Source organism: Arvicola amphibius, chromosome 17 (assembly GCF_903992535.2).
Source record: "Arvicola amphibius chromosome 17, mArvAmp1.2, whole genome shotgun sequence".
NCBI classification, from domain to species: Eukaryota; Metazoa; Chordata; class Mammalia; order Rodentia; family Cricetidae; genus Arvicola; species Arvicola amphibius.
Window position 1 is genome coordinate 27,531,920 of NC_052063.2, and position 14,831 is coordinate 27,546,750.

The following is a 14,831-nucleotide window of genomic DNA, read 5'->3' on the forward strand; positions in this document are numbered from 1 at the left end:
GGGAAATGCCTAAGAATTCACAATATAACTCCAGCTTAAACTCCTAGCAATGGTGGAGAGGGTGCCTGAACCGATCTCCCCCTGGAATCAGATTAGTAAATACCCTAACTATTATTATAGAGCCTTCATCCAGTAACTGATGAAACCAGATGGCAGAGATCCACAACCAAACACCTGGCTAACCTCTGGGAATCCATCAAAGAGAGGGAGGAGGGAATATATGTGCAATGGAAGTCAAGATCATTATGGAGAAATCTACAGAGACAGCTGAATCAAGCTTGTGGAAACTCATGAACTCTAGACCTGCATCTGTGGAGCCTCCACAGGCCCGAACTCGGCCCTCCATATGTGGGAGACAGTGGTGAAACTTGGACCACGTGAGGGTCTCCTGGATGTAGGACCAGGATATATTCCTGGCACATGAGCTAGCTTGTTGGAGCCCATTTCCTCTGGTGGGATGCCATGCTCAGCTTCAATGCAAGGGGGAGGGTCTTGGTCTTGCCCCAACAAATTGTGTCAGGATTTGATGACTCCCCATGGAAGTTCTCACACATTGGGAGGAGTGGATGGGGTTTGGGCTGGAGGAGAAGATTTGAGAGGAGGTTGGGAGGGATAACTGGGGTTATAAAAAAGTAAATAAATTATTTAAAAAGGAAAAGCAAAATGGATAAATCATAAGAAAAGAGGCAGTGCTTCAAGAACAAACTTGAGTAGACAGCAGGACGCGTTCATCATGCAGGGGAGAGATGTTCACGTCATACTGAAGACCTTCATCCACTTCAGTGAAGAGCCAAAGAAATAACGACAGGGTTTGACAGGCAAGATGTACGGATTGGAGGTGGGAGGACACTGACTCCTGTATTGATTCTATTATTTCAGGAGGAAAAATAAAACAGAGTCATCATATGAAAACAAATAAGAATAAAGGAGTGGAGATAATGAAGACAGAAAAACAGATAACCCACTGTCCATCACACCGAAAAATTACCCCGGGAGATACTACACCTTACCACCAGCTATTCCTGACCAGCCCGCATAAACATAAGGTTGTTATGAGAAAAATTGCATGCATACCAATGCTTTCAGTTTACTTAGTTCCATGGAGATGAAGACAAACCTACAAAATTGCTTTTATTCCTGTTTTATGAAAGCTATGGATAGATGAACATACGGATGAAATAATATTCTCTTTGATCATCTGATTTATGCTACTGTAACAGGTAACCAATAGCATTAACCTGCAAGAGGAGAAGGTTCATTTCAGCCCACAGTTATGGAGTCTGTGATCCATAGCTGACAGGTAGTGTGGCTGTGGGGCTTGTAATGAGACCACACATAATGCAGGGAGCTCATGGCAGAAAGGGAAAGTAGGCATAGAAGGAAGGAGATGGATTCCTACTAATCCATAAGAAGTGGGCTTCTGGGAGGTCATTGTTCCTACCTTCAGTTGCTGTCACCTTCCACATGCACCTGTGACCTGGCCCTTGACATAAGGTCCTAGAGGTCATTTTATTTTATTTTATTTTATTTTATTTTATTTTATTTTATTTTATTTTTTTGGTTTTTCAAGACAGGGTTTCCCTGTAGTTTCTAGAGCCTGTCCTGGAACTAGCTCTTGTAGACCAGGCTGGCCTCGAACTCAGAGATCCGCCTGCCTCTGCCTCCCAAGTGCTGGGATTAAAGGCCTGCGCCACCACCGCCCGGCTTCTAGAGGTCATTTTAACCTATAGCAGCTTAGCTGCTATCTCTAGGAAAAGAAACCAGAATGTGGGTTAAGAAAGGGATAGGTGAGGGCTTCTAACTCTATTGCTTTACTTATTTGACAGAACATTAGTAATGATGTCCAACAAAATAGTGACATTTTACTGTTTGTGAGGTAATGAATAAATGACATAATTTTCTGTAGGTCTTAAATTTATCTTAAGGTTTTTATTTAAAAATGACAAATATACTTATTTGGGAAACTGTCATTTTATATGCCTTATAACCTTATTATCAATTCTATATGTTATATAAATATCTTATCACTCTGAAACTCCATGAGGTATTCAGAGCTGTTCTAGAATTATTATTGTTAGACAGTTTGTTTCTTATTTAAAGTTAATTCATCTGTAGAAAAAAATTAATAGAAATAGCCATAGACTTAGTATAAACCTTCAAACAATTATAATTTTATGAGTATAATTTTTTGGAAATATCAGTGTAATAGCCTCATCAGAGAATCTTTTTCTTGTAGTATATGGAAATAAATACAGAAATCTACAACTGGTCAACTTGGAGATAAAAAGAGATTTCAGAATTCTCAGTCAAAAATGTCACGTCCATATCACACACCTTTCCTCAAGGCTCAAGGATCTTTGCAGAAGAGGAGGTGAATGCCTTCAAGGAAACAGTATTGCCCTTACACCACAGGGTAGATGCTCATATGAAATCACAGTGCTTGTGGCAGCACACACAAGAAGTTCAAGTCAGGCAAAATCCCAGCACAGAGCAGGGAAGGTTTGCATGCAGTCTCATGCCTTGCTGAGGAGCTTCAGTAATTGATTGCTGCTGAGATAGAGGCATCAGTCAGTGGACTAACAAATGCTAATAACTACACTTCAGAGAAGAGTAAACACCTAGGAGTAGCTGGTCAACACATCTGGACATGAGGAGTGGACAGAAGGAAGGAATAAAATTAGGTGGGTATGGAAGTAAGGGGAGAAGGCTGGATGTGATCAAAGCACATTGTATGAAATTCTTAAAGAATTAATAAAAAACATTACAAAAATCAACTTAGTAGTTAATATATGGTAACTTATGCAAAAATATGAAGGTATTAATTACAGAATACTGATAAAATATTTATTTTCATTTTTAAAATCCTTAAATGTCACAAACCAGTGTCGATTGGATAAAGGAGATTTAATTTTGTTTGCAGAAGTTAAGGCAACATAATTTGTTAAAATATGGTACTCACTCATAAGTGGATATTAGCCGTAAATAATGGAAAAAACTATGTGCAAGCCACAAAACCAGAGAGACTAAGTAACAAAGAGGGTTCAAGGGGGACACAGGGATCTCCCTGGCAAGAGGAAATTCCTTAAGCAGACTGAGGGCAGGTGGGGATGTAAACATGAGCAATCAGGTTGTGGGAGTAGAGGGAGAGAGTACTGAAAGAGGCAACCAGAAAAGCAGGGGTACATTTGTGGGTCAGGTAGAAACCTGGCACAAGGGACTCTCCCAGGATTCTACAAGGATGAACCCAGCTAGGGCTCCTAGCAATAGTGGAGAGGATTCTGAACTGGCCAGCTCCTTTGACCAAGCAAGACTTCCAATGGAGGCTTTTTGACATCAACCCAGACACATAGCCTTGACCTACAGGCTGCTGCCTTACCTATGGGATGTGCTAGGGTAAGCACGGCCCAGAGATTGAGGGATGACTGATCCAACCAATGACTGATATAGCCTAAGACTGCTGTTATGAGTGTAAGCCCACTTCTGACACTACCTGGAGTGCCAGGACCCACGGGCTGGATACCTAGGATAGAGCCAAACACAACTAGAGAAAAAAAAAAGTCAATATAATGATGCCTAATGATAATCTGCTATACTCATAGATTAGTGCCTAGCCCAATTGTTATCAAAGAGACTTCACCCAGCAACTGATAAAAACCAACACAGAGACCCACAACCAAACATTAGGCTGACCTCAGGGAATCCCACTGACTAGAGAGAGGAAGGATTGTAAAAGTCAGAAGGGTCAAGAATATCACAAGAAAACTCACAGAATAAACTAGCCTGGGCTAACGGGCACACAGAGTCTGAATTGACAACTAACGAACCTGCATAGAACTGGCATAGGCCCTCTACATATGTTCTATATGGTGTAGGAGGGTCTTCTTTCTATGTGTTGCTTTTATTAGTTAAATAAAGAGACTGCCTTTGCTTTTTGATAGGACAGCAGCTTAGATAGGTGGAGGAGACAGAACAGAATGCTGGGAGAAAGGAGGCAGAGAGCTGCCATGGAGCCAGCCTCCAGGTCAGACATACTGAATCTCTCCTGGTAAGCCATGACCGTGGTGACGTACAGATTATTAGAAATGGGTTGAATCAAGATGTGAGGGTTAGCCAATAAGAGGCTAGAACTAATGGCCAGGCAGAGTTTAAATAAATACAATTTGTGTGTTGTTATTTCAGGCCAGGAACGCAGCCTGCTGCTCCTCCTGTTACATCTATATAACTTGATCATCTTCTGGGACTCCTAACAGTGGGAGTAGGTGCTGTCTCTGCCTCTTTGGCAAGCTTTTAGGACTCTTTTCCTCATACCAGGTTGCCTTGCTCACCTTAATACAATGAGAGGACTGAGTCTTACTGCAACTTGATATGCAATGTTTGTTGATATCCATGGTATCCTGTCATTTTCTGAACAGAAAGGGAGAAGAAGTGGATTGGGAGTGGTCAGAGAGGGAATGGGGAAAGAACTTGGTGAAGAGGAGGAAGGGAAAACTGTGTAGCTGGGCTGTAAAATTAATTAATTAATTAATTTTTTATTTGCGATACTGTTTTGCCAATAGCTCGAGTGTATTTCTGGCTAAATTTTTTATTGATTTTTATATTGTTTCTTGGCCTCATGGCTAAGATCAAGTGTAGTATCTGTTCTTATCAGTTTAATTAATAAATGTTAATTAATAAAAGAAAATCTAAATTCTTTTGCATCATAATGTCATTGGTTAAATATGCCAGACCAAGAAAATCTTCAAAGATGTCAATATCATTTGAATTTTTGAATATCAGCCAACAGACAGTGTCCCTATATATTGTAGAATAATTTCTCCTTGTCATGGTTAGACTATCACAGCTGGAAATCTATGTGAAATTTAGTACATTTTTTAAAAATACAGAAAGAATTAATGTTCATGAATCTAACGTGTATCATGTCAAACTTGTTCTGGAAATACTGTTATTAAAACATGCTTACATATACACTAACAAATGTCACAAATGAAATGCTTGATATAACCATTACCAGTTGGGTTTTAGATGCATTCAAATATGAAGTGCCATCTTAATTTTTGCCTAATATAAAATAAAGCATGGATATTTTTAAGTATTAGGACTATAATTGAACAGTAAATGAAAGAGCTTAATATGCAAGCAATAATATATAGTTTATTAATCAACTATACTAGTAAAAGGGACTAGAGCTGGACATTTGTCTAAAAGTAGAGCACTAACATTGAATAATCTTTTTATTAAAGTGTATATTTTGTAAATAACTCAAATATTCATTTATTCAACTGGTAGACAAATGTCACATAGTCAAATATTTGAAAACTACTCACAAACAAATTTATAAAAACCAACTCATTACGTAGTTGAACAAAAGCTTCATTTACATGATTCCTTCTTAAGTTTTATAAGACATGAATGGAAATACAAAGATAGATATTGATGAATATTATGTTAAAGTCTAGAGTATGCCAGACTCATTAATATATTATGATGATGATGATGATTCAATTTCTGGTTTGTTCCTCTGATGTTTCTCTACATTTTACCTCTGAATCTGATGAATTTTTAATTCACTAAAATAATGCTTTTCCCTTATCTTTGTCATATACCATTGTGTCCACTTTGCAAGTATCCCAGGCACTGAAGATTCAAGATCAGGTAGAGGTATGCACTGTGGCTCAGGTGGGATTGATCTTTAAAATACCCACTCTTCGCTGCTCTAAAACTTGTCTTTTGAGCAGCTCATACGATGGCCAATTATTAACTTTTACTATTTATTAGTAGAAAATGTAGAAATATTACTTAAAGTTTCAATATTCCTTTTGGTTGATCACTAAGGATAGAATTTATGTTGTGTTGTTGGGACAATTATATTTAGATGTTCTGTTGGGGATATCTAATAATTAAAATTACTCATTTAGAAATACAATCAGAGAGCTGGGCGGTGGTGGCACATGCCTTTAATCCCAGCACTCGGGAGGCAGAGGCAGGCGGATCTCTGAGTTCGAGGCCAGCCTGGTCTACAAGAGCTAGTTCCAGGACAGGCTCTAGAAACTACAGGGAAACCTTGTCTCGAAAAACCAAAAAAAAAAGAAATACAATCACAAAGACATTCCTCAAAAACCTTAAAATAAGATCATATAACTTTCAAACAAATTTCTTTGACTGTGTGAGTTTTCCATCAATGTGTCTCTGCTCTGCCATGGTTCACTTCTCCAGTGCCACTTTGAGTGGCACTACACTTGGCAGTGTTCTAGCTTGAGCACGCGGGGAGCAATGTTTGTGGCATCTGAGTTTTGGGATGCATGTCATTTTATGACTTTTATTTAAACAAGAAAGAGATTTTCACAAAGGCAGAATAAAGATCCTAAGTATGGAATAGTGGAGCACAGGTAACATGCAGGGGTGAAGGAAAAGTGGGAGATTTAAGTAGGGTAGAGGATGGGAGAGGAGGAAAGACGGTAAAGTGGGAAGAGGAATAATAGCAGTAAGGATGCTTTAAAAAGCCAAATGGAAATCTACTATGTCATGAACTTCCTCTATAAAAGATTTTAAATGCTGTAACCCTATAAAGGGAATGTTAGTCCTTCCAGAGGACATGGATTGAAAAATAAAATTTATGCTATAGATATAGGACATTCAGAAATCAAGTCAGTACTGATCAGAGAGTTTCTTACTTTCAGGCTATCTTTCATATTGCTAGAAGGTGCTATGTAGGTGGCTGACCAAGATAAGTCATCAGCAGTGTTTCCCATCATAACCTCTACATGCTACAATAGCCTTCTGGGAAAATGCCTGTGGGTGCATATGAATAGAAAATGACATCTAAAGAGGGAAAGCATCGTATACTCTATTCATATGCTTTGTGGAAACATTCATGGCTTATTAGTCCAGTTAAGAAATTTTACGATCAAATATGCTTCACTCTAGGTTTTGGCTTTGGTGGATAAATGCATCATTGTCCAGCAATTTTAAAATAAGGCTCAAGTCAAGAAGACTTCAGACTTGGAGGTCAGTGCTCTATAACCATGGGCATATGTTCCACATGAATGAGGTTTACTAGACAGAAGCATAAATAACCCTGTCCTTCATGTAGACTTGAGGCTGTCATTTGCGGGGATTTTTTTTCCTATGAAAATGGAGATGTGCAAACCACTTACTCATTCAGACAAAATGTCTCAGACTAGCCCCATGCAGTGAAGCTTTACCTAACTGTTGCTATGGTCCTCTCACAGTTCTGACACTACTGACAAGGACAAAAGTGTGCTATATTTTTTCATTAAGCATCCATATGAGGACTTCTTCAAGGATGGACTCACACAAAAGGCTGATGAGATTATTTACACAGAAAGGACCACCATTGAGTTCAAGAACAATATTGAATAAAGCCATGCTTCTTAACTCCACTATGCTATAAAACTGAATTTACCATCCTACTCAGTCCATAATAAATAAAACATGCCTTTTAAGAGAATACCAGCAAGGTGATGTTTTGATCATTGCAATTAATCCAGACAGGACATTGACCAAATGGGTTCAGCACTTCATTTTATCGCCCATGTACGTATGTAAAAGGGCAAAGAAGAAACATGATTTCTTTATGGCAAGGACGAGAAAACTGGATGATACTTTTGAATCTTTGTTGTTGTATGTTGTTGACTGATCTTCCAAAATGTAAAGAACTGTATTAATGCTTGAAAAATAACAGAAACAATGCCCTGAGCAAGGTTTTCTCTATCTTTTCCTCTGCTATTCTGTCTTGAGGGCAAGTTTACAAAAGGGACGAAATGCCAAGATTAAAGTTTGATCAAACCTCGTTCACTTGTTTTCAAGAAAATAAATTACCCCCTTCATGTATTTCATTGATAAATGGATTATCTCTTCCTTTGCTTTTCCTCTAGAAAAAGACAAGTCATAAGTCCAGTTCAGGTGCTTTTATGCTGCAGAGGACAATAGCAAGTGGGTAAGATAAAATCTAGAAGGCAGTCAGCGAGGAAAATCCCACAGCCACCCCTGCTTGTACAACAGAAGGACAGCTTTTGCCTCCAGCTTCTGGGTTTTGTTTTCAGTGTGGCAAAGCACAGATGTATCCTGTCCCTAGAGACATTCAAAACTCAAAAACGTATCATCCAGGAGAACAAAGCAGCCAGCCATTTATCACAAGGTAAATTCTCCTGGCAGAGGTGGTTCAGGAACAAAAAGAAAGAAAAAGCTGGAGTTTTTTATTTCAGGACAATCTTACCGGAATAAATTCAGCCATTGTATATGAGAAATTCATTGTTTAGTCTTTGCATTTAACACTTACTGCTGTCAAGTTAATTCAGTGAAACCTGAAGCTTCAGTGTCAGAGTTAAAGGGGAGAAAAATCACTCCTAGGAATGACTGTAGTTGTGCTCCGTGCAAACTAAGCACTCATGAGGTGGAAGTAGAAGGATCGCCTAGGCTACCACAGTGATGCTCTGTCTCAAAAACCAAACACACATCATATAAATGGCATCCACAAATCAGTTTGAGAACAACAGCTGATGGAGGATGGTCATCTGTCTATGTGTTACTTTCATTGGTTAATAAAGAAACTGCCTTGGCCCTTTAATAGGACAGAAAATTAGGTAGGCGGAGTAGACAGAACAGAGAAACCAGAGTGAGGCAGATGCTGCAGGCAGACGCCACAGCTCTCCTCTCCAAGATAGACACAGGTTAAGAATCTTCCTGGTAAGCCACCCCTCGTGGTGCTACACAGATTACTAAATATGGTTTAAAGCAAGATGTGAAAATTAGCCAATAAGAGGCTGAAACTAATCGGCCATGCAGTGTTTAAATGCATGCAATTTGTGTGTTGTTATTTCGGGTGTAAAGCTAGCCGGGTGGCGGGAAGCAGCCCTCTGCCACTCCATCAACAAACAGCTCTATGAAACAAATACTGCCACATTCATAAAAATATGCTGTGGTCTTTGCCCCTTGAGACCCACAAGGAATTATTAACACTCTCTTTGCAAACATGCACGTCATGGGTCTGTTTATCACTGCTCTAAACCTGGGTTTCTTGAATATATCTGGCTTTCCCCTACCTTTATTTCCAGCTGCCAATAGAAGAAACATTGGTTGTCGTTATTCTAGAAGCCTAAAATAATCAACCATCCTCTTGTTTTGAAACACTAAAAGGCAAAATTACCTTGTTGTGATATAATACATATAAAGGGGAAAGAAACAGGCCACTCTTTGTGCTTATTTCTTATAGAAATTAAAAATTAAGTATTATATTTCACTCATACCAAATTTCCCACTCCATCCACATCATGGCTCCAGCCTTCAGCAGGATCACTGCAAAAACCACTAAAATTAGATGGAGGGAAAAACCACTGGATCTCAATGCTATAAGAATATTTTCTCTGGATGCCTACAAAATAGGAAAAGTTCTTCAACAACCCCACATCAGACAGAGGGCTGATCTCCAAAATGCATGAAGAACTCAAGACACAAGGCATCAAAAAAAGTAAATAATCCAATTAAAAAATGAGGTACAGTCCTAAACAGAGAATTATCAACAGAGGGATATCAAATGGCAGAGAAACACTTAAATGTTCAACATGCACTAGTTGGAGCTCACAGATCTGGACTGACAGCTGAGGAGCCTGCATGGGACTGAACTAGGCTCTCAGAATGTGGGTGACAGTTATGTGGCTTGATCTGTTGGGAAGTCCCTGACAATGGGACTGGGACTTATCCCAGGTGCTTGAACTGGCTTTTTTGGAACCTATTCCCTATGGTGTAATACCTTGCTCAGACTTGATACAGGGGAATGAGGCTTGGTCCTACCTCAACTTGAAATGCCAGACTGTTGATTCCCCAAGGAAGATTTTACCCCCTCTGAGGAGAGAATAGAGGTTAGGAAGGGGGTAGGTAGGGGAGTAGGAGAAGAGAAGGAAGGAGAAACTGGGGATTATATGTAAAATGAAAAAAAAAAACACTTAAAGAAAAAAAGAAATGTTCAACATGCTTAGCCATCAGGGAAATTTGAATCTAAATAACTGATGTTCTATCATATACCTGTCAGAATAGCTAAGATCAAAAACACAAATGAAGGCTTATGCTGGAGAGGGCGATGAGCAAAGGGAACACTCTTCCATTGCTAGTGAGAATGCACACTTGTGTAATAACTTTAGAAATCAATACAGCAGTTTCTCATAAGACTGGCAATGAACCTGCCTCCAGACACAGCTACACCACACTTATGCACATACCTAAAGAATAATCAGTCATACCACAAGGACACTTAATCGATCACACTCATAGCAGTATTATTTGTAATAACCAGAACCTGAAAACAAGCAACATGCCCCTCAACCAAAGAATGGATATAGAAAATGTATACAATGGAGTATTACTCAGCTGTTAAAAACAATGAAATCATAAATTGAAGTCAAATGGCTGGAACTAAAAAATAAATCATCCTGAGTGAGGTAATCCAGACTCAGAAAGACAAACATGGTGTGTACTCACTCATAAGTCGAAGTTAACTGTAAAGTTAAAGATAACCGTGCTACAATCCACAGACCAAGGAAGGCTAGGTAACAAGGAGGGTACAGAGAGGGACACATGGATTTCGCTGGGAAGGGGAAATACAATAGATCTCCTGAGTGGACTGCGGGTGGATAGGGATGGGAATGTGAGGGATCAGATTAGGGGATGAAAGGAGACAGAGAGTACTGAGAGATAGCGGGAAAGTCAGGGGTGCTTTTTGAAGTCAGACAGAAACCTAATGCAAGGGGAAACTCCAGTGGATCTACAAGGATGACCCCTGCTAAGACTCCTAGCAATAGTGGATGCATAGCCTGAACTGACTGTCCCCTGTGATCAGATTGGTGACTATCCTAATTGTCAGCAGAGAGCCTATATTCAGTAACTGATGGAAACAGAGGCAGAGACCCACAGTCAAGCCTTAGGTTTGAGCTCTGTGAACCCTGCTGAAGAGAGGGAGGAAGGATTGTAAAAGCCAGAGGAGTCGAGGACAGCACAAGAAAACTCACAGAACCTACCTGACTCATAAATCTCACAGAGTCTGAACCAACAACCAGGGATCCCGCATGAGACTGACCTAGGTCCTCTGCATGTATGTGACAGTTGTGTAGCTAGGTCTATTTGCGGGACTCCTACAATGGGAGCAGGGACTGTTTCTAAGGCTTTGGCTGGCTCTTGGGAACCTATTCCTCATAGTGGATTGCCTTCACCAGTCTCAATACAAGGGAAGGTGTTTATATTTGCTTCAACTTGATATGCCTTACTTTGTTGACACCTATGGGAGGCCTGCCCCTTTCTGAATAGAGAGAGAAGAAGAGGAGTTTGAGGTTGGAGGAGTAAAGAAGGGATGGGAGAAACAAGAGGAGAAGAGAGAGAGGAAACTGAAGCCTGGGTGTAAAATAAATTAAATTTTAAAATTTATTGAAAAAAAACTTCTTTCTGAAGCAAAAGTGAAAATCAGAGATATATTGCCACAAGTGTAATTTTAGGAACAAAATTGTTAAAAAGGGACATATCAAAGGCTTGGCTTGTTAGACTGTGAGCTTTGTGACTACAGGCTTTCAGGGATGTGGAGGGACAGATATTTATGAGTCTTTCATCTCAAAGAGGAATGTTCTTGGAATATTCCTAATTTCTCCATCAATATTGTCTAAGGAATAAGCAGGAACCAAGGAAGGGATACACACTTCAGCTTGAAGAGAGTAACTTGGGACACACAGGAGAGGGTCCTAGTCCGTGATTTCCCACAGAAAAGCTGTCACTTCAAACCAAAGAACTCTGCTTAAAAGTCATATACATATGCATGTAACAAATAAAGGAAAGAGAAGACATGAATTTGAAAGAGAGGAGGAGGGGTATATGGAAGAATTTGAAAGAAAGGAAAGGAAGGGAAGACATGATGTAATAATTATATTGCTATCCCCAAAAAAGACCATTTATGAAAATTGTCCACCACACTTCGTGCTATGTTTTATATTTTTTAGGAAAAAAAAAACCTTTATTTTTAATCAAAGAATAAAAATTTTAAATAATCTTTTGAAAGATCTGAGAAATTCAAAGACAAGGAGAGAAAGAAAGAGTCAGAGACAGAGAGAAAGGAGAGAAGGAAGCGCTGGGATTGGTGATGTATGCCTTTAATCCCAACACTTGAGTGGCAGAGGTAATAGGATCTCTGTGAGTTCAAGGCCTGACTGGTCTACGTATTGAGATTTTATACTGGAAAAAAAATGCAAGCCTTTAATACACTATCACTGCTTAACAGTAAAAAAAAATCCATGTCTACTTATTTTTATTATTCACGCTAAAATTTAAGATATAAAACATTTAAAAATTCTCTAAGTTAACTGTTTTGCTATTTGAAGCAATGAAAATTAAATTTGAACATTAACTAAAAGTCTCAGAGGACTGGAGAGGTAGACTTCACTCCCAGTGACTCCATTCTGACTATAAGCATTTAGGTTTGCTAACTACCAGTGAAGCACCCCTCTAAGTGATATCTAGAATACATCACTCATATTAATGTATAGTGTGCTCTCTATACATTTAAGAAAAAAATTTCAAAGGATGACCCTCAGATTGTAGATAACTGAAGATATACCTGCCAGCTTCAGAATCTAACTTTTACCATTTCCTGACTATGAAACATTGTATAATTTCCTGCCTCAGTTCAGGTATCATAAAGTGGTGGGGGAGTGGCGGGCGGTAATAACATACATATCACATTTTAAAGGTTAAATGATTCAGTTATATAAAAAATTTCTTCAAATGACCATGCAGATAATCATAAATACCAACTGTTCTTATTATTCCAGATATTACAATATTTAAATATACTGATCCACCTCAACACAAACTTAAACAGACAGGATGCCAAAAATAATTTCAACCACTCTAAATCAATCCTGTTTTCTACTGTGTTAATGACCTTCCAGAAGGAAAATTATGTATCAATAAATGTTCACACATTATTCTTAAAATAAAGGGGTTGAAAAACAATTTGGAGAATACATATTTGGCTATTATTTGGCTTAGGTTTATTGTGCTGAACACAGGGAGACATACCAAAAATTCTTAACCTCAGGACAGCCATATATAAAAAAATACAGAGTCCATCACAACTGAACTGCAAGGCAGGCTTGCATTTGGACCTATTCCCTCCTGCAGAAGGCTACACAGCTTCTCACACCGAGATGCAGGTAGTCTCAGGCAATGATTGTCTCTACTCAGGGTATCTGGGTTTGAGAACTCATGGCATAGTATCCCTCTAAGCATCCTCAGGCTCCTGTTTCAAGCATAGAAAAGGCAAGCCAGGTGTCTTAGTCAGGATTTGTATTTCTGTGAAGAGACATAATGACCATGGCAACTCTTAAAAGGAAAACATTTAATTGGGGCTGGCTTACAGCTTCAAAGGTTTAGTGCATTATCATCATGGCAGGAAGCTTGGTGCTAGAGAATTGAGTGTTCTATAAATAGGAGGCAGGCGACAGGAAGAAAAGCCTGTCAGCCACTGGCCTGGCTTCCAAGCCACCCTTACTCTGAGGTGTGGCTTTCAAGTTCACACTTCCTAATAGTGGAATTCCCATGGAGCCTATGGAGTCCATTTCCATTCAAGGGACCATAGAGGACAAAGCTGCAAGAGGTAAAATAGGGACTGATGAGAAGGGACAAACAGCACCCTAAAATATCTCTCTGATCAAGACAGAGTCTTCTGGAACTACCAATGAAAAGACTGGTTTTATTAAGCAAGAAAGAAGTGCCCAAAATTCATTTAAAAAAAGAAGAAATAAATGGTTGAATGAAGGGGAAAAACTTTTGGAATAAATGATTAATCTCCATGGCAAAAAGTCAGTAATATTTGACTGTGCTCCCAGTAATCACACACACAGTAGAACATGGATCATGCAGGGCAGGGTTAAATCTTGTTTGGACTGCTTATCCAGCTATATAAATGTGACAAAAAATATATTTCAGGCTTTAGCTTGTTGTAATTCTTCAAAAGGATTGTGTAGGGTAAAGTACCAGGAACCAGGAGCCCCCAATAAATAATACCTAATAGCATGAGAAAATGCAGCCTTGGAAGTTACTATCACAGTTTTCATCTTACTCAACCTTTGAAAATGAAACAAAAGAGAATAAAAATGATAAAGTAGGTTCTGCTGTAATGGCTCAGCAGGTGAAGGCACTTGTGACCCTAACATTACTGAAAATGCTCTTCTGACCACAACATGTGTGTCTGGTATGTGTACTTGTATATTCTCTCTCTCTCTGTCTCTCTGTCTCTCTGTCTCTCTGTCTCTCTCTCTCTCTCTCTCTCTCTCTTTCTTTATCTCTCTCTCTCACACACACACACTCTCACACATGCACACAAGCAAAAACATATTTTAAACTGATATAGCAGGGATTTGTTTGTAAATAAAATTCTTTACAATGAATGTCTTAAGAGTTCAAACTCAGAGTTCAGTTTCTAATGATGCAATGGTTTTGTATAGAAAGCCATTTATCTCTGGAGTTGAGAAAGAATAATTTAGCAAAGAAAGAAAAGATGGAAAAATTAAGTAAAATTCAGCCTTGAGTTTACATATTGCCCCTTCCCACCCAGTCTTCTGTACATCTATCTGTATATGAAGGGATCTCATCTTAATCTCTATGTAATACACTCATGTGATGTATGGTACTCTATCCACTAGTTTATAATTATATCTCTAGCTTTTCTGTGTGAGTTAAAGTTGCTTTTGACAATTTTGACACAATTGGCAATTCATACATGTATACAAATCATGTCTAGAACACAGCTTTTGAATCTATGTCAGAACCACTAA

General features: G+C 38.9%; 1 protein-coding gene and 1 pseudogene across 1 annotated transcript in view; one reads left to right on the top strand and one right to left on the bottom strand.

Moving 5' to 3' along the window:
- Window positions 1–14,831, bottom strand: part of Trhde (thyrotropin releasing hormone degrading enzyme) — a 377,936-nt gene that overhangs the window by 132,153 nt on the left and 230,952 nt on the right.
- Window positions 4,597–4,703, top strand: LOC119803743 (annotated as a pseudogene).